This window comes from Microtus ochrogaster, chromosome 7 (genome assembly GCF_000317375.1).
Source record: "Microtus ochrogaster isolate Prairie Vole_2 chromosome 7, MicOch1.0, whole genome shotgun sequence".
NCBI lineage: Eukaryota > Metazoa > Chordata > Mammalia > Rodentia > Cricetidae > Microtus > Microtus ochrogaster.
In genome coordinates this window covers 4,116,320-4,127,770 of record NC_022014.1, presented here as the reverse complement: position 1 = coordinate 4,127,770, position 11,451 = coordinate 4,116,320, and positions in this window count along the sequence as shown.

The following is an 11,451-nucleotide window of genomic DNA, read 5'->3' as shown; positions in this document are numbered from 1 at the left end:
CCTCCTCCTCCTCTTCCTTTGTAAGTAATTCGACTTTACCTAGTCTTTTAAAAAAAGATTTATCTATTCCAGTATTTTACGTACATGAGTGATCTGTCCACGTGCAAATCAGAAGAGGGAATCAGATCCCATTACAGATAGTTGCACCGAAGGTGGGCTAGTGTCAGAGCTGGGCACACAGGGCATGTGGCACGGGGTTGTGCCCACCCCCATGCAGGGCGCTGGCCATTCCACTGCCACAACTCCTGCAAGTTTCTACCAGGTGCTCGGCAGGGGGCGCTGCAGTGTGCATGGAACTGCAGTTGGGTGCTGGAGTGAGGTGGAGCCAGCATACTCACATAAAGGAGTGCCTGTTCCTTCCTGGAAGCTGTGCTCTGTCCTGGTTCCCAGAGCACGCTTCATCAGAGATTCCCCTCTTTGATGTTTCAGGGACCAGTGGCTCCTTCCCTTCTCTGCCCTTGCCCCTTCCCCCTCTGCTTCCTAAAGATCTCTCTCTTTCCTCCCCTCCCCTCCCCTTTAGTGAGTTAGTTCCTTAATTTTTAAAGGCAATTTCGTGTTGCCCTGGTTTGCCCTGAACAAACTATGTAGCAGAGGTGACTGTGAACTCTCCCTCTACCTCCTCAGTGCTGATATTACACATCTGGACCATCATGCCTTTTTAATTGTGTGTGTGTGTGTGTGTGTGTGTGTGTGTGTGTGTGTGTACAAGTGTACATGGCGTGAGTGTGGATGTCAAAAAACAGCTTGCAAGAGTTTTTTTTCTCTACCATGCAGATCCCAGGGACCGAACACTTTGTTTGGTGACAGGCGCCTTCACGTCTTTTACATGTTGAGCTAACTCTCACAGTCCTTGATGATGATGATGATGACCACCACCACCTGCACTTCTCAAGACTGGATTTAGGAAAGCACTCTATTGAACTATATGCCCAATTTTTTTTATTTTAGTTTTTTATTTAGGTTTTTCCAGATAGGGTTTCTTTTTATAGCCCTGGCTGTCCTGGAACTTGCTCTGTAGACCAGGTGGAACTCGAACTCACAGAGATCCACCTGCCTCTGCCTCCCGAGTGCTGGGATTAAAGGGGAGCTCCATCATGGCACAGTTTTGTCTTTATTTATATGAATTCTGGTCCTCTACAAACCCAACAAGTGCTCTTGAGTGCCGAGCCCTCTTGTCGGCCCCTCCCCACAGCATATTGTCCTTTTATTCACTCTCTTGGCAACACGACCCTCAGGGCGCCTTAGTAGAGCCATAGAACCCTAGAGGCAGAGCCTGGTGAAGACAGTCGAGATCCAGCCCCTACAGGAGTCCATTGGCTTTTCCTGAGTAGAGCAAAGGGCCCGAGACAGAGAGCGAAGCACATGGTCTTGTGCCGCTAGGACAGACAGGACATCGCACCTCCTGTCAGTCATCTGTAACTGCCAAGAGGCCCCCTGGTCTCCAGAACTACCTGGAGGAGGGACCCTTAGCCTCTGTGAGCTTTTCTGAACTGGAAGTCCCTCTCCTGAGGATGGGCTCCACCCTTAACCCAGCTGGGCATTCCAGCCCTGAGTGGGCTCTCCCAGGTCAGGCGGGGGAAGCAGAGGCTAACAAGGGAGTGCTGGGTGAAGATGAGGGCATAAGGCCAGAGCATTCCCTCAGGGCCGCGGGAGGTGAGTGTGTCCTGGGGAAGGAAGGCCAGGAGCCAGGGTTCTCTCACTGCTCCACTGTGCTTGGGGTGCCCACGAAGACAAGGATGCTCTGACTCTCCGCACCCCAATCCCTGCTCTTAGCCTCCATGGAGAAGAAGCAGGTGTTCACCTTCCTACCCTGAACCTCTGAGGAAGGTGAAGCAGAAGATGAGGCAGGAGGAGAGTTCTCAGGCGAGCCCTGCATCTTTAGAACTGGACTGCAGCTAAGCTGAGGCCGCACCCCAGGCATTGTGACCCATGCTGGGCTGTCCAGGAAGGACTGCTGAGGAGAACCAAGGTGAACAACAGCAGTGCAGGTGACCATGGGAAAACACATGTTTGTGATGGTCTTGGAACCCCAGACTGTAAATTTATTTTTGTTGTTATTTCATAGCTGCCATTTTGCTACTGAGAGGTGTCTCAGCTTCTAAGACCATCAGAAAAATGTGTTTCCGGGTGGTCAAGACCCACAGGTTGAGAACTACTGATCTAGAGGATCCAGGGGCCACAGGGAGGTAACACGTCTTCCTGGCATCTCCGGAGAAACAGCAGCTGTAATATTGAAGGTCACCAAAGGTGGGTCAAGGGGACATATGGAACCTTCTTTTCTCACAGGCCTAGATTGCTTCAGGAGAATATACAGCTGGTTTCTTCTGAATGTGTGTGATATAATCAGGGGCTCGGACCCTGCATCACCGGCAAAGTCACATTGGCCTTCTCTCAAAAAGGCAAAAATCAAACCACCTCAAAGATCTTAATCTTCTTTTGTTGTTCCTGTTATTTTGAGACATGTTATTTTGAGACAGATCGCTACTATGTACTTCTGGCTCACCTCAGACCAATAGAGATCCTCCTGCCTCTTCCTCCTAGAGAACCCTGCCTGGCCAGGTTAGGCAGTTTTGAAACAGGATCTCATGCAATCTAGACTGACCTTTAACTTGGGTGTAGCAAAAGAAGATGCCTTGAACAAGGCTTCCTTCCACCATCTCCCAGTGCTAGGATTCCAAAGTTTGATGTCACACCTAATGTAAGAATTGTAATCTTTGTTCCTAATGAATGTACCATCCTACAGGTGTGCGAACCTTAGATAATAGGTAATTTATGTCACTTGGTGTGGCAAAGTAGCCTGAGACAATCCACTTGGCTCTCATAATCTAGAGATTACTGTTCAACAAAATCTCAAGACAAATGGCAAACCAGGTTACAAAGAATAGAAACAAACTGCCGAACAAGACCTGAGCTTCCTTGGCATGTAACTCCAAATAACCATTCAGACTGCCGCTGACCTCAGTCTTTAAGTAACAAACAATTCACCAATAGCATAACAGAAGACAAGGCCTGGACCGCAGAGAGTTTATCAGCGAAACAGCCTGATGTTTCCTAGGAATCTCATCAGAAACCATATTTTCAGTAAGAGGACAAGCATTAAACATTTTGTGGCTCCTGGCTTTGTTTGGTCACGTTGTAATTCCATGTAAGGCACTTGGAAGGCACCTGTAATCTCATTTATCAATAGAGAAGGGTTTCCACAGCCCTTGGATGTAATTTGAGAGTCCCCCAAATGGTATTCATGACTGACATATAAACTGATGGCATGATTGCTTCATAGTCTGGTCAAGGGGAAGTTTTCACTACAAACATGAGAGAGAACAGCCGGAGGCATCAGGAAGAGTCCAGAGCAGAGAGAGAAAGAGAGGCTGAACCTGGCCAGCAGAGTAGACCTGGACTGCAGAGAAGCAGGAGCGGAACGGGGGGCGGGAGGGGGGGAGAGAAATACACAGAGAGAGACAGAGACAGAGAGACAGAGAGAGAGAGAGAGAGAGAGCAAGAGAGAGGGAGAAAGGGGGGGGATGGAGAGCAAGAGAGAATAAGTGTAAAATACCCAGAAACAGCAGGGTTCTAAGGAGAATGAGTAGCTGGAGCAGGGAAGCCAATGAGCTGGGGACTTTGAGGTAGGGGAGGAGGTGAGAGGGGCTAGGACGCTAGCATGGACTGGAAAATGTATAACAGGTAATGAGATATTGAGGGAGCCTGGAGGCCAGTGTGAGCTTTGATATGATAATAGATACCACACATAGCCATTTGTCCCTTCTTCCAGAGACAAGGGAAATGACTTTTTTTGGAAGAGGGGACCCAGCTTCACAAGTTCCTAGACATGCTGGCTTTCACCTACCCACCAGAAGTCCTCCCATAGCTCAGGCTGAGCCTTCTGCTCTCTGGACTGTCATTTGAAGTCTGGGGACCTGGAGTCTCCTTTGGACTTGACAGCTGATGTCAAGACATTTGAGTTTGACTCTTCTTAGAGAAGCCACATCCTTGTTCTCAAGGAGCCTTATTCCTCTCCTGGGCAGCTCTCTATTCCGAATAAAGTCCAACTCTGCTTCCTACTGGCTTATCTTGAAGTAATTTTTGGCATCAAAGCCAAGGATCTGGTTTTATGTGTGTCTAGGTCCCCAAAAGATTAAGGGAACTCCGCAAGGGTGCTTGCCTCTCTCTTTGCTGCTTCTATCAATGACAAAATGTGTGCGTTTATTATTTGATGCTGAAGGAGACCTATGCATGGGGGAGGGGGTTCCACCCAGACCCCAGATTAGTCGCAAACCACATCTACACACCAAACGTGGTCTTTGGGGGGGTACCAGTCCCTCCAGACTCCTTCATGTTCCAGTTGATGTGCTAGAGTCAACAAGGAAATATCTAAGTGTAAATGAAATTAATCAGCTCACAGGGGACTTTCCCCAGCTTGTCTTTTTATTGTTCTCTTTTTTCTTCTGCCTCTATTTTAATTTTTCTGTCCTAATTGTCTATAATTTCTTAGCTCTAATTTTCTATGTCAATTCTAATCCAACTTCAATTTTCTGCTCCGTTCTTTTTCTTCTTCTTTTCCTTCTTTTTTTTCTTTTCCTTCTTCTTCTTCTTCTTCTTCTTCTTCTTCTTCTTCTTCTTCTTCTTCTTCTTCTTCTTCTTCTTCTTCTTCTTCTTCTTCTTCTTCTTTGAATTTTCGAGACAGGGTTTCTCCGTAGCTTTTGGTTCCTGTCCTGGAACTAGCTCTTGTAGACCAGGCTGGCCACGAACTCACAGAGATCTGCCTGCCTCTGCCTCCCGAGTGCTGGGATTAAAGGTGTGCACCACCACCGCCCGGCCTTTCTCCTCCTCCTCTCCTCCTCATCCTCCTCTCCTCCTCGTCCTCCTCGTCCTCCTCCTCGTCCTCGTCCTCCTCCTCCTCCTCCTCCTCCTCCTCCTCCTCTTCGTTTTCCAGCATTCTTTATTCTTTTACATTTTTGCTAATTTCTTCCAGCTTCTGTTCCAGCTTCCGCTACATCTTCTGCTAACACTCTTTGTTCTACCCAGCTCAATGAAGACTCACATAATCTTGCAGGTATTCATCTGAAGGTCACATGCCATTTCTTAAGTAAATGAGAAGACATGGAGCTATTCCAACAACTCCTACTGCAATAAGCCCAGAGAGGAAGGAAGGAGCATTTTCTTAACTCCCCAAGTAGTGGGCTGAACAGCGCAGCTGCAGAAGTCGAACTCCTTTTGTTATCTTATGTGTAGAGGTAGCCTTGTAGGACTAAACTAGTAAGAGCAATAAGGAAACTGTGTGTTATATCCTGTACCTTTGAGTGTATAAAACATCTTAAGCATTCTGTGATTACTGGCCATAAAAGCCAGGCTTTCTGGGACTGGAGACTTGTTTGTTTACAAACATGTCCTCAGAGGCTGCTGCAGGAGTGCAAGTGGCTGGCACATGGCACAGGAGTCCACTCAGCCCTCGCCAAGGCTCAGGGACATTAAAAGCATTTTCAATCTGAAGATATATTTGTCTGTCCGGCATGTAACCGGGGACCATAGAAAGAGAAGCTCGTAACTCTTCCTTGGGACTGTGAAGTTAGCTTATATTTTGTAGCTCACCCTGGCCAGTCAGGGCATCTAATTCTGAGGGTCTGAACAAAGGCCACAGAACTGAGGCAAGGAACCCATGCAGAGAGTTCATTATATTGTCCCTGGTACTGCAGTTAGGGTACTTTGCACTATTACCTCAACCAATTCTACAGCTGGCTACATGTCTTAGTCAATAAGATTATATTCTTTCCGTAACAGTTTATCTTAATATCAAATTGGCGACATAACTGCTTGTGGGAAAGAGGATTGTTTTTTTTAAATGTGTGACTGTCTTCACACATAGCTAGGGAATCTTATAAATAAATATGCCACAAATGCATTGGCGAAATTGTGCCCAATAAATGATCAAATACTGCTGAACTGTGGGAGAAATAGATCCCAAATTTGTAACAGCTGGGAGTAAGTTATGGGAGAAATCTGCAGCCAATTCATTCACAAGGCAAGAGCTCCAATATGCCTATGTCTTGGTTTAATCCTCCAACAGAATGCTGAGTTCTGATGGGTTGGCCTCATGAAATGATGGTTGAATAATGACTGCGTATTCCTGCGGGTCATAGCACACACCTGCTCTCACAGAGAGAGCCTTTATTAAGTGTTGGCGGTGGGGAGGGAACGTTAAAGTGGCTGCTTTCTGACTCAGGCAGAAAATCAGCAGCAAAAGACCCTGCAGGTGTAGTTTTTAAGAGGAGGAAAGGGGGAGATCTATGTTAAAATGGGCGAGGATGTGGACGTAAGAGACACAGAGAACCAGCATTAATGGGAAGGGAACAAGGGATGAGAGGCAGGGATATTTGTCCCAGAGGGACAAGGACTGCCTCAGAATAGAGGAGACAGATGGGCCCAGAGGAAAGTTGTGGTTTATAAAGGTGAAGGGGAAAACCCATGTTAGGATGAAGTGTTTCATTTTGATTGGGCATGCTAATTAAATGAGCCAAAGAGAACTATTGATTACTGGACTTCAGTAGTCAGCCTCAGGAGGAGGAAGTGGCCAAAGAAGGGAACAGACCTTGGTGGCTGACTTTAGGGATGTAACTTAACAGTTTTTATCCAGACAGAGGGAAGGGGGGAGCGTGAGGGGCACAGGCTGTGGTGGGCTAGTGTTTTTTTCAATGCAGTACAGTCCTGCCAGAGGGCTGCTGTCCCGATGGGACAGGGTTTTCATTCAGATGATGGTATCCAAAGCCTAGTAGCACTCTCAGGAGGGTGAAGAACACCCTACCCTGGTTACAGTGAACCATGGAATACTCTTGTGGATGGAGACATCCCTCTGTCTGCTCCTCAAGAGTTAATCTGGCTGTGTGAACCAATCACATAGCAAAGGACCACTCCTCAGGAAGGCTGGTCCACCCGAGGCTATATAAAACAGGTAGGAGGAACAATTATTCCCTTAGTGAGATGTGATTTTGTTCCCAGAATTCCCTCCTCTGGCTAGTGCTCTGGGGGCCATCCATGAGGCTCTGTTGGAGCAGCCTGCCTCTCTGAGTCCTGCCTCAGAAGGTGTAACTTTCTCTTTTTCTTCTCTTTGGGCTTTCTTCTGAGTGCTGACCAGAGCTAAATAGGATTTTCTGGTTCTTGGGACTTCCTTATTCTCTCTCTAAATCTTCCTTCCTGGCTATGTGGCTACTTGTCCACCATGTGCCGACCTCTCTGGTGTCTTAACTTTTATGTCATTGGTTCCTATCTGGGATGAATAGACATTTGTTCCTGCCATCCTAGGACAAGTCTCATACAATACTTGATTCTCTACCACTCAAGTTCTTAGATTACAGGAATGTGACACCATGCTCAAGTTAGACAGTTCTGGGTACTGAATCCAGGTGCATGCCAGGCAGGCATCTCTCAATGGAGCTGCACTTCAAGTCCAACACTGAACTCTTGAATGCTATGCTTTATCTGGAATTGGCTTTATAGGCACCTTGAATAACTGTCCTAGACACACACACACACACACACACACACACACACACACACACACACACCTGTATATTAGGGCTGGGATGAGGATCAGTGATAGAGCCCTCGCCTGGAACAGTCAGATCTTTATATTAATCCCTAGTGCCCCAAAATAAATGAAAGAAAATGAAAACCTCCCATGCTGCAGTTTTAGAGAAGCTGGTTTCTAAGTCACGCCTTTTAACCTGCACTATGATTAGGCAGAATTATATAAAAGTCTTTGTTACCATCTGTTTTAAAGTTGCCCCCCAAATATGTCAAACTCAGCCTAAAGGCTGGGTCAGGAATAGATGATTGATTGCCTGTGGCTTCGTGTTGTCTCTCTAGTTACCTGTGCACCTAAAAGAAAAGGAGAAAATATTCGTGTATGATATGAAATAGACCTTAATTCTGTTTCCCCTTAAAAGCTGGGTAAATGCGTTTTTTTAGACAGGGTCTGTTTATAGAGCTGTGGCTTTCCTGGAGATCGCTCTGAAGACCAGGGTGGCCTTGAACTCGTAGAGCTCTGACCCTCTGCCTCTGGAGATCTGGAAGCAAAGGCTTGCACCATACACGTGGCCTCAGGTACTCCTTACTCTGGGTTCCCCATTGCTGGTCTAGACAACATTGATTTGTTCTATACAGGCATTTTCTTGGTGCTGGTATTCCCACAGCTAGGCGGCAGGATTCCTCTAGGAGTGTTGCAGGCTTCTGAGGATGTCAGGTTATGTCTTCTTGTCAAAGTTCTAAAGATAGGCTTAGAAGCACTGAACATCTGGGTAACAAAGAAACCATAAAAATTCTCTTCATCCGTTTCAGTTTTGAAAATTTTTGAAGGCCGCTTTCCCAAGCATTGTTCATTAGAATCTAGAACCAGGGTGAGAGTCAGAGAGTCTCGTGAGGAAAAGCCGGAGGCTGACATGGAAGGTTGCAAGTCTTTGCCAGGAGAGACACTGACCACTTATCCAGGACGCTTAACAAGCTTTCTAAAGACAGCTGGGGAGGGGAATGGAGAGATGGTTAGCCTGTTAAGAGCGCTTACTGCTCTCACAGAGAACTGGGGTTTGGTTCCCAGCACACAAATGGCAGCTCCCAAACACCTGTCACTATTTCCAGGGATCTGACACCCTCTTCCAGCCTCCAGGGGCTCCTGCAGGTGTATGACACCCCCTTCCAGCCTCCAGGGGCTCCTGCAGGTGTATGCCACACTTAGATTCAGTAAGGTAGCTTAGTGGGGGAGAGATGGTAGACAGAAGATCCTTAGCACCAATAGAAAGAGACAAGAGTCCTCGTCAGCAAATAGTTGGCCAATAAATGCTTGGGTCTGAAAATGTAACTCCTAACCAGGTTAGCTTCTCTGGGATCACCCCAGAGTCAGTTCATCTGAACAGAATCGAGGCAAGGCTCCTATACTTGTCTATGCAGAGGGCAGCTCAGAACATGTCCTGGGTCATTCCTTTAGCGATGTCTTCCTAGGCAAGCTGTGTGCTCCTCTAGCTGACCCAAGACAAGTGTATGGAGACTTTGGGTTTTCCTAGCTGATGGCTGGAGACATGTATTAAATACTTGATGGGTCTCTAGTCAGAAAACAAAGGAAAAGAGAAACAAAAGAAACAGAAGCCAGAGAAGTGAGGCTGAGAAGATGAAGAGCAATCAAGGCAAACTCAGCTCACCCACAGCTACAGAAGTATCCAGAGGAGTCCAAGAGAAGGGCTTCTGCAGGGACATCACTCAACAAACCCGCAGCAGCTGGAGGATTTCCCTTCCCGTTTAGGGACTTCTGCTTACATAAAGCCAGAACCTTATCTATGCCCCATAAGAGAACTTCTGTTTGAACCAGAGCAAAGCAACATTAGTGAATTTCTTAGCAAGTATTTAAGCAGAGAGTGCATAGGAAGATGATGGTTCACGGCACCAGGACAGGCGTGCAGGCTCCTTGAGAGAGAGAGAGAGAGAGAGAGCGCCACAATTTGGTAATGCATATATTTATATATCTTCCTCTACTTTTGCTGTTTCTCAGCTTACATTTCTCTCAAAGTTCTGAATTCACAATATGTTTTAAAGATTAAGCAAAGCAGCTGGGCAGTGGTGGCTCGCCTTTTTAATCCCAGCACTTGGGAGGCAGGGGCAGGCGATCTCTGGGAGTTGGAGCCCAGCCTAAGGACCCTGTCTTAAAAATTAAAAAAAAAAAAAGACTGGGTGTGGCCGTGCATAGTTGTAATGCCAGTTCAGAAAAAGTGGGGAGGCAGGAGGATCCTAGGAGCCCATTGACAAGCCAGTCTAACCGAACCAGGGAGCTCTAGGATTAGATAGAGATGGTCTAAAAGCAGGGATAAAGGCCTGGAGAGGTGGCTCAGAAGCTGTTCTAACCAAGGAGCTGGGCTGGACTCCGGCACTAACACAACTGTCTGTAACTCCAGTTCCAGGGGTTCTGCTACCTTCTTCTGGCCTCCAAGCACTCTGAACATAAAAGAGGTACACAGACATTTGTGCAGGCAAAATGATCATATACATAAAAATGCTTAAAATTAAAAATAGGAGTATTTCAATACTTTTAATATCAGCATTTGGGAGATGGGGTAGATCTCTGTGTATCTGAGGCAAACCTAGTCTAGGCCAGCCTGGGTGATAGAAAGACCCTGTCTTCAAGAAATAAAAAAGAGGAGGAGGAAGAAGAGGAGGAAGAGGAAAGGGAGAAGGAGGGGAAAAATAAGAAGACACCTGATGTACACTGACATGTGTATACACATGCATGAACACTGAATCTACATGCACATACAAGTAACACAGAAACGAAAGACCCTTAAAAGCTCAGAGGTAGAGCACATGCCAAATGTATCTGTGGTTTGGGTTCAATCCCATTAATATAGACAAAGACACAGACACACAGACACACACAATATACAGGCACACAAACACAGACACAAAGACACACAAACACATAGAAAAAGAGACACAGAGACAAAGACACAGACATACACACAGGCACAGAGACACACAGATACACACACAGACACACACAAACACAAGACATACACATACACACAAACAGACACACAGACACACACACACACACACACACACCCCTGCCTGGCCTCAGGTGCTACAGATGGGATGGACAAGAGAGTTCACCCTCCCCTCAGTCTCTGCCTCTAATTGTGGCTCCTGTTAAGTCTTGTGTGTCTTTCTATCCCCAAAACCTCCGAGTCCCTCAGCATCTGTTCACCCGTCCTGTCCCTAAATCCAGTCTATCCAGCGAGACTACCTTGGACACCCGAGTGACAGGCCAAGCAGACATTGACTAAGTGCCCCTTGTTCCTTAAGCAGGGCAGGAGCATGACTGTGGCCCTCGACTCTCTGAGGTCATCAGAACCTTGTAGAGGCTCTGGAAAGTCTGACAGACCTGGGGCTGCCTAGGCTTATGGAGGCCTGGGCCTGTCTGTAGACTTTCTGAGGCCAGTTGTCCTTCAGCAGAGCTGGTTGAAACCTGCCTGGCAGAGCTGGGGAAGGGCTCCCAGCAAACCTCCCCCACTTGTAATGCCAGGTTCTGACCAGGCGCTCATGAGAGAGAACCCAGAGGTAACAATAGGAATAAATGGCTGTCACTGTCACCAGCCCTGTTGATGTAAGCTGCAGTGCCAAGTCGGCAAACACAGTGTGTCCGGGAGCCTCCCCACATGGCTTTGAGAACTCCCCCAGGAAGAGCCCCCCACCAGCTCCTTCCTGTCCCTCTGGTGGCCTGTGGCTGCTTCCTTCTGGACAGGGGCCCAAGAGACTCCAGGAGCATATAAGGGGAGGGGAAGGAGGTCCAGGCACGAGATACCCTGGGCAGATTCTCCCAGTCAGGTAAGGCGCATGGCTCCCAGGAGCGGGCATGGAGAAGTCCAGCTGGTTCCCTGACTAGGAGTTAGGTTGTCCTTGCTCTTTCCCTCAGATCTTGAG